Genomic DNA, 9,076 nt, shown 5'->3' with positions numbered 1-9,076 from the left:
GCTGGTAGTTTTATAGATTACGGTAAACATAGCTTGGAACAGCTCATACATACACACATTAGATTTGTAAAAACCCGTATAAGAATGAACCATTCAACACACAGTGCTGAATGGCAAGTTGCTGAGAGGTTCTGATTTGCAGCACCAACCCAGGTCAGCCATTTGAAAGGGAGAATGTAAGACGTGGAACAAATTATGCAAAGTAAGAAACTTATGAAAATGATAACATTCTGAACTGGAATAATGGTTTGAGGTGGAATAAAGAGAAAGTGAAGACCATTCTGCTGTTTTTACTTGCATTTTTTTTTTTAATTTTTACAATTCTTTCTGCTTTATCTGTTTTTGCTTGCAGCAGTCCTTTACATAACCATACATTTGGAAAACAGCATTTTTGAAAAACAAATAAGCACTCTAAAAGGTTTTGTTGAGCTAAAAATACCAAATAGTATAAATTATTATGATATTTCCACAAAGTGTGGATGGTTGCAGTTATGCAATCTGAGTGACTGCATCTTAATACTGTGATGATAATAGTAAAGGTTCACAGGTGAATGCTAGACTATTAGTCAACAGACTTGTTAGAAGTTTAACCAATGATAACGCTAGTCAGAATCAAGCGCTTTATTCTTTGTGAGGTAAAGACCTTTATCATTACGCCAATCTTTCCCCCTCCTTTCTTATGCCCAAAAAAAGGGGGGCATACTGCCAAACTCTAGTACAATAATTATTGTAAACTGCTTCTGACAAAAAAAAAAGATTACATACTAAATTTAGAAAATATTTGAAAATGAATAGCTAAGAAACTTCAGAGTACATTTAAAGATAACAAAAACGCATTATAAAGCTTAAAAATTTGGATAACGAAAAGTCATTTGTAAACACGTTCATACCAAAAAAAGACTTTAAAGAATTATTAGGCCCCGGCTTTTCTGGTGAAAAAATATCTGGAAAAAAGGATAAGGCTGAAGTATTAAATTAATAGTTTAAGTGATTAAGTTCTTTTGATAAACCAATTTATATACCAAAGTGTGACTTTCCTATAATTTCAGCTGAGGAAGCGGTACTAGGGTTACAGAAAGCAAACAAAAATAGGTCAGTGGGACCTGATCTATCTGGACAGATTATAACATTACTAAAAGTATTGTTCAACCATTAATAAAAATTTACAACATGTTTTACTATGGGTTTGTGCTGAGGCTGAAAAAAATCGTCCTCATATTCAAAGAGGAAATAAGTCATGGATTTCCAATTTTTGTTTGATTAATCGGACTTCAGTTACTGGAGAATGCTTTGAGAGGTGCATAACTAAAAAAAAAATAGAAGCTGAAGGTATGTACCGATCCAGTCTGGATAACCATCAGTATGGCTTTATCAAAAGTAGATCTCTCATTATTACTGGGCAAATAAAGTTCTATGAACAAGTCTCTCATTTAAACGATGTGAGAAAAATTTTGGTAGTGACTTACTGAGATGTACCTATAGCTTTCAGTCAGTTAAATCATGATCAGATTATACACAGTTTGTAAACCATCATCATAAATCCACACTTAAGGATGGATCATTAATTGGTTGTTTAATAAGGAGCAATCAGTTGACTTGTAAAAGTTAACTAGGAGAGCCCCACAGGGCTCAGTATTGGGGGCCTGTTTTATTTAATACTGTTTTTGCAGACATGCCTACTTCACCTAAGTTTTGGCTTATTAAATATGCAGACAGTTGTAAGATGGGGCCAAAATATGTAATCAGGAGGATATTGAATATTTAAATTATTTAATTGATATTGAAAATTGGACTAAAAGTTGAGCTACAGCTTAATCATAAAAAATGTAAGATCCTAAACTTTGGTAATTATATAGGCCATAAAGATGGGTATAAGGTTTTGGAACTAACAGATCAAGTTGAGGATTGTGGTTCATTTGTGGGCAAGGGCATGAATTTTAAGTATCACGTAAGACCTAAGGCTTTAAGTCATTCTGGCCTACTACTCTGGGGGTAAGTTTGAAACTAGACCTCACATAGTATTGAATGTATTTATAATTATGATCACATCCATGATGGAATATAATTTGTTTTGTAATCTGACTGTTCCTGACATAAGAAATTTAAAAATGGTTCCAAGAAGCTTTACAAAAAGAATAGATTAAATAAGTAGACTAATTTTGAGTGATTGAAGTATATTTGGATCTTTAAAAGATTTCATATAGTGTAATCAAGACAACTTTGGATCTGAAGTAGTTAACTTCATTTGTATAGCAACCTATGGGATTCGGATCCGACCTCGGATCTGAGCCGGCAGTTTTCAACAGCTTAGATAGGAGCTCCAAGCTCCTCCCCCTACCCATAATCCCCTGCCAACCCTGACTGACCCCAGATCTAGTTTGCCGCGGTTATCCAACAGCAGCTTGATCTACAGCTCTACAGCTCTACAGCTCTACAGCTCCAAGCCTTCGTGATTTTTGTGAGAAAAAAATTTACCCTTTTTTCTCTTATATCTTCTGTTTTTTGTGTGTGAGTGTTTTCAGGTCCTTTTTTGTAAAATCCCTCTAGTTTAGTTTAACTTAGGTCTTTTACCTCCCCCTTCCTTCGTGGTTCCATTAGGGGTGTGTGTGTGTGTGTGTGTGTGTGTGTGTGTGTGTGTGTGTGTGTGTGTGTGTTTGGGGCTTATGTGTGTGTTCTCTTTTAGTTTAAATGGCTGAGGCCCCAAAATTGATCTTCTGTAAGTGCACAAAGTGTGGCCATAAGCTGTCCCTGGCAGATGGCCACACTCGGTGTGTGTTGTGACTTGGGGTTGAACACCTGTCTTCTGGTTGTTCCATCTGTGCGGCGTTCAACCCCAGGGCACTCAAGGACCGGAGGTCCAAGCTGATTCTGGCGGGTCTTCTAACCCCGGATTCGGCTTCTACCTCCGGTCCTCCTGTGGCTCCCGCTGCGGCGGCTGCCACTCCTGCTTCCCTCTCCCCGGCCGGGACTCAACCTCCCGCCTTAGGCCCGGAGGAGAGGGAGGCCAGGAAAGAGAAAAGGAGGGAGAAGCACCACAAGCGGCGGGCCGAGGCCTCCGCTTTGGCCCCCCGGCTAAGCGGTCTTCTCCCTCCAGGACTTCTGGGTCTCCTCCATCTCTGATCCGGTCCCCGTGCTTTTCACCGGGTCCTGAGGAGGAGGAGATCCGATCTCCTTTGAGGTCATCGAGGCGACACTCCCGTCCTGCCTCAGTGGCCTCATCGAGATCTACTCGAAGTCTCACGGATGCAGATTTGGACTGGATGATGAGAAGATTCCTCCAGGCCCAAATGCAGATGGGAGTGCTCCTGCCTTCCCCCCCCCCCGGGGGGGGAGCTTGACCCCTTTTTTTGCCCCGATAGCTCCTTCTCCGGCTCACTTCCCGGGCTCGTAGTCTTCGGATCCAGGCAGCCTTGGAGCCGGGGGGGTGTCGGCGCCGATAATCTCAGGTACTTCAGCGCCGACACTTCCCTCGAGTCTTTCGGGTCCATTTTCTTCGGATCCGAGCTCTCGGAGCCGAGGGGTGAGCTTTGGATCCAGTGGTATCGGTATGCCTTCGGCTCCGTCCGGGGTGGAGCATACTGGTCCGTCGGATTCGATCGCTTCGGTGCCGGCTCGGATCCGTCCGGATCCGAGGGAGGGTCTGCTTTTGGATCCCAGAGAGAGCAGCTCTCCTTCGGTATTCGACGTGGTGGAGAGGGTCCTGTCGAGAGAATCCAGGCCCCCGGCCCTTGCCACGGCTCCACCCTGCACTCCTTCTCAGTTGGGCCTGACTTCCATCACCCGGCCCCAGGGACAGCCTGCTCTGATGTCCCAGGTCATTCCTTTGAAACAAGACGTGGCTGGTGAGACCTCCTCGGACAGCCCCCCCCCCGAGGAGGTTCCTCACAAGCGAAAGTGCAAAAGGAGGCACCTGGGCTCCCTCGAGTCCTTGACTGTGGGCACAGATTTGGAGGAGGGGGAAGGCTCCCCAAGATCACCCCCCGAGGATGTCTCATTTGGTGACATCATGGAGATGCTCAGGATAAAGGGGGGGGTGGTCTGCCCCAAAGCCTACCTCGGACGAATCCGTGTTCCTGGAGGCGTTTGAAGCAGGCCCGTCTACCTCTTGGTTGTCCCCTCCGACCGACCCCCTGGTAGATTTGATTACGACCGACCCCCTGGTAGATTTGATTACTACCAGGGTGTGGAAGGAGCCGGACACTGTGGAGCTAGTCCCCAAGCGCCCAGACAAATTTCTTAGCCCACCCTCTGACAAGTCCCACTGGAGTAAGGGTCCCCCTGTAGATGCCATGTTGGTGGTGGCTGCCACCAAGAGGGAACTAGCTCAGGAGAGCCCCTCGGTTCATCCCCTGAGCAAGGGGTCTCGGTCGATGGACCATTTAGGGATGCGGGTCTTTAGTTCGGCTACCTTCTCTGTGAGGTCGCTGAACTACATGGCCCATGTGCTTCGGCTGCAGCGGGACCTTATCAAAGAGTATGCTGCGTCCCCCCCCCCCCCCCCCCCGAGTCCATGTCGACGGAGGACAAATGTTTGCACTCCACCCGGATGGCCACTCTCCGATCCATATCAAACACCTCTATGCGGCTTCTATCCCATGCCACGGAGGGAGCTGCTAGAGCCAGCGGAGCGGGCCTTGTCATGAGGCATCAGGCCTGGCTCTGGCACTGTGATTTTGCGTAACCCTTCAAGGCGTCTTTTGCTAATGCCCCTTTCGATGGTTCTGCCCTCTTTGGCAAAACTGTTCATGATACCTTGGTCCAGAGTGAGAAGTACGGGAAGATGACATCTGCCGTCTGAGTCCGCTTCTCTGCTCCCCAGAGGACCTTCTCCAAGAACCAAAAGGGACAGAAAGAAGATGTGGTTCTGGAAGTCGCAACAGTCCCGTCCCGCTCCGGACTCCCAGCCCTTCCACGGCAGAGGAGGGCAGGGTGGATGCCGCCCTAGAGGCAGAGGGGGGCCCGCGCAACTTTGGATCCAGAGAACCCTTCTCGGACCAACCCACGCATCACCCCTGAGGGGTTGCCCGACTGCTCCACTCTGGCGGCAGTCTGGGGTCGTTTCTCGAAGCACCTAGCAGCTTTGGGAGTCCATCACGACAGACCGCTGGGTGCTTCGCATTATATCCATAGGATATCTGATTCCCTTTTCTGTTTACCCACACAGCCCCAGATACCTCCCCGATGTCCCACCCAATCAGAGGGAGGCCGCAGCAACAAAAATCCAACAGTTGCTGGAAAAAAGAGCCATCCAGCACATCCCCCCCCAGACCAGTGCGGGTCGGAGTTTTACTCCAGGCATCTTTTTGCTGCCAAAAAAGGCGGGGGACTTAAGACCTATCCTCGACCTCTCCTCCCTGAACCTGTCACTAACCAAAGATAAATTCCGCATGGTCACCCTTCAATCCATTCTCCCCCTTTTGTGGGAGAACGACTGGATGTGCTCTATAGACATCAAGGATGCGTACTACCACATTCTGATGGACAGGCGATCCAGAAGGTTCCTCCGCTTCTGGCTAGGAGCCAGTCATTTCCGATTCAGGGTCCTTCCCTTTGGTCTCACCACAGCCCCCAGGGTGTTCACCAAAGTGTTAGCAGTGATTGCGGCCCACCTGAGGCTTCAGGGAATCCAGGTCTACCCGTACCTGGACGACTGGCTCCTGACCGCCCCGACAAGGCATCTACCCTGCGCAGCCAGAAACTACTTTCTTCGTCTAGCTCCCCAGCTGGGGATCACTATCAACATAGAGAAGTCATCTCTTACCCCGACTCAGACTATAGACTTCATAGGGGCAAGATTAGACACAAACCAGCTCCTAGCTTTCTTGACCACAGACCGACTACGAACCCTGAGGCTACATGTGCGGGCCATTCTACATTCTCCAGCTCCCCCGGCGGAATTGGTCCTGAGGGCTCTAGGCTCGATGGTGGCGGCAATCAACCTTTTGCCAATGGTGCGTTTGAACATTGAGGGTCTTGCAATGGACCCTACAGGTCCAGTGGTCCTTGCTTCGATTTCCTCTAAGCCATCCCATTCCCCTCAGCTGGGAGGGCCCTCTTCTGGTGGCACCAATCTCCGAATCTCCAGGAAGGACGCCTCTTTTCCATGGCCCCTCTCCTAGCAACGGTGACCACGGATGCCTCCCACCTCGGGTGGGGGGGGCATTGTTCGGGCAGGACAGTCCAAGGCACGTGGGACCCCACGGAGACCTCTCTGCATATCAATGTGCTAGAGATGAAGGCAGTGCTGTTAGTGTTGCAAGCACTTCAGCACCTTCTTCCTGTAGGAACTATTGCGATTCAGTCAGACAATATGTCTGTTGTCTGGTACATCAACAAACAGGGGCGAACCAGGTCCTACCCACTCTGTCGAGAGGCCATGCGGGTGTGGGAATGGGCGATCTCCACCAACCGCTTTCTTATAGCAACGCACATTCCGGGGCGGTCCAACATCCTAGCGGACAGACTGTCGCACCATCCTGTTACCACACTAGTGGTCTCTGAATCCTAAGATAGCGAATCAGATTTTCGCCGAATGGGGTCAACCCTGTTGTGATCTCTTTGCTTCTCCCTCGAACACAAAATGTTACGACTACTTCGCTCTCATATCCCCCTCCGGGGAACCTCCGAGGGACGCTCTGGTGCATGCTTGGCCTCCCAGCCTACTTTATGCTTACCCTCCTCTTCCTGTGATGCTGAAGTTTTTGCAGAAAGCCAGCCGGTTGGGGAGCAGGATTATCCTCATTGCCCCATTCTGGCCTCGTCAACCCTGGTTCCCTTACCTTTCGTCTCATCTGGTAAATCTCCCTTGGATTCTGGATCCACGTCCGGATCTAATATCCCACCCCCTAGATCTCCCACTCCCGAATCTGGACAACCTCAAGCTCATAGCTTGGCTGCTCCAGATCCACTTGTAGCTAGGACTCCCGGTATCTCTTCCCCAGTTAAAACTATTCTAGTAGCAGCGCACAAGCCTTCTACTAGAAAGGTCTATAGTAGCAAATGAAAGCGTTTCTCCATTTGGGCGGAACGTCGAAATTTGGATCCTTTCACAGCTCCTTTGACAGCGGTATTAGACTTCCTGTCAGGGCTGTTTCATCAGGGGGCTAGCTCCTCCACAGTCAAGGTTCAACTAGCAACTATCTCTCATTATCACGTGGGAAATGAACTGGGCCCTTTGATCACCACGAAATTGTGTAAGACATTTTTGAAGGGCACCTTTCTGCTCAGACCTCCAGTGAAGGATGTAGTCCCTCCTTGGGATTTAACGTTGGTGCTTCAGGCCTTAACAGCTCCCCCGTTTGAGCCTGCAGCTTCAGTAGATCTTAAATTCTTGTCGTGGAAAACGGCCTTTCTTGTCGCTATCGCCTCGGCTCGAAGGGTCTCTGAACTACAGGCCCTCTGTGTAAAACCCCCATATTTGACTTTTCACAAGGATAGAGTTTACCTCAAGACCAGTCCCTCCTTTCTTCCCAAGATTGCCTCTGAATCGAATATTAACCAGTCCATCAGCCTACCAGTCTTCTTTCCTAATTACCACAACAAGGGGGAATATAAATTACACTCACTGGATGTGCATAGACAACTTCGCTTCTACATCCACAGGACATCTGGTCATAGGCAATCTGACCAGTTGTTCGTCTCCTTTGCCAAATTTAACTTGGGTAAATCTGTGTCTAAAGTCACACTGTCTAGATGGATCTCGCAATGTATCCTTTTAGCATACAAAAGTTCTGGCAGGCCCGCACCTCAGGGAGTCCATGCCCACTCTACTCGGTCTATGTCTACTTCTGCAGCTTTTAGAGCTAGAGTCTCCTTGGATGATATTTGTTCAGCAGCCACTTGGGCCTCATCTCATACCTTTATCAATCACTGTAAATTGGACATTATCTGTAGAGGGAGAGCATCCTTTGGCTCTGCAGTGCTCCAAAACATCCTTCCATGAAGGCCGCCCAAGGTTCAGGTAGCTGGGGACTCTGTCCCATAGGTTGCTGCACAAATGAAGTTAACTACTTCAGATTAAGAAGTTATGTACTCACCATAACGTTCCATCTGAGTAGGTAAACTTCATTTGTCAGCAACCGTCCCTCCCTCCTGCCCCCTCACTTATGAATGTTTCATACTCCGGTCCATGGGTGTTGCCCACTTATCTGAAAGTATTAGTCTTTGGGCAGTATCTGCTTTGGGCAGACTTGATCTGAGGTCAGTCAGGGTTGGCAGGGGATTATGGGTAGGGGGAGGAGCTTGGAGCTCGGATCTAAGCTGTTGAAAACTGCCGGCTCGGATCCGAGGTCGGATCCAAATCCCATAGGTTGCTGACAAATGAAGTTTACCTACTCAGATGGAACGTTATAGTGAGTACATAACTTCTTATTTCAAGCAATATAGGCTAAACACTTCTCATCTTAGGCAAGCAGTTGGTTTAAATATAGGTTGTATAATATCCTACTATATGGAACAATGATCCTAAATATATAATGAACAGAAATTGAACAAAGACTAGATTGGCTCTTAACTCCAAGAATTCCTAAGCTGTAAAATGTTATACCTGTTTCTTAGAAATTCTTCAATTTTAGTCTTCATAAACAGGTTAGATGATTATACAGGAGAAAAATAAATGTAAATATGGATTTGTGGACTCAGCGATGCCAAAGGTAAATGAAGACCATTTGCAGTTGAATTGAACTATGAAATATGTAGTTGAAGATATGTGGCTTAGATTTGATTTTGTCTCCTGTAGTTGCCTGTCTGTAAGTTAAGTCAGGCCAGAAGTGTTCAAGTAAGAAGTAAAATTAATGTCATGCTTTTAATTTGGTACAATCCAAAATCTATACAGTATTGTGTGAAAGATTGTAAGTTTGTATGCATTTTATACTTCTGTATTCTCTTGTGTACAGGTGCACATTATGCATTGCACTACCTGGACACCTGTAACAGCGGGTGACGTTGTTCTGAACTTCCTTTAAATGGCCATGCTGCTGGCATACTCAACCATGCTGGTTTTGTTCATTTTACTAGAAGTGACCTGTAGTGTGCATTCTGATCAAGTGCTGAAGATGTATGAGGCAGTTCATATGTT

The 9,076-nt window shown here is 47.2% G+C and overlaps 1 protein-coding gene across 1 annotated transcript in view; it reads left to right on the top strand.

The window, feature by feature from the left end:
- SLC27A1 (solute carrier family 27 member 1) overlaps positions 1-9,076 on the top strand; it is a 1,244,912-nt gene that overhangs the window by 129,918 nt on the left and 1,105,918 nt on the right. The gene's annotated exons all lie outside the window — the stretch shown is intronic.

This window comes from Protopterus annectens, chromosome 9.part0 (genome assembly GCF_019279795.1).
Source record: "Protopterus annectens isolate FY-2018-M chromosome 9.part0, PAN1.0, whole genome shotgun sequence".
NCBI lineage: Eukaryota > Metazoa > Chordata > Ceratodontiformes > Protopteridae > Protopterus > Protopterus annectens.
Note: the sequence above shows the minus strand (reverse complement) of the source record. Positions and strands in the feature narration are given on the sequence as shown.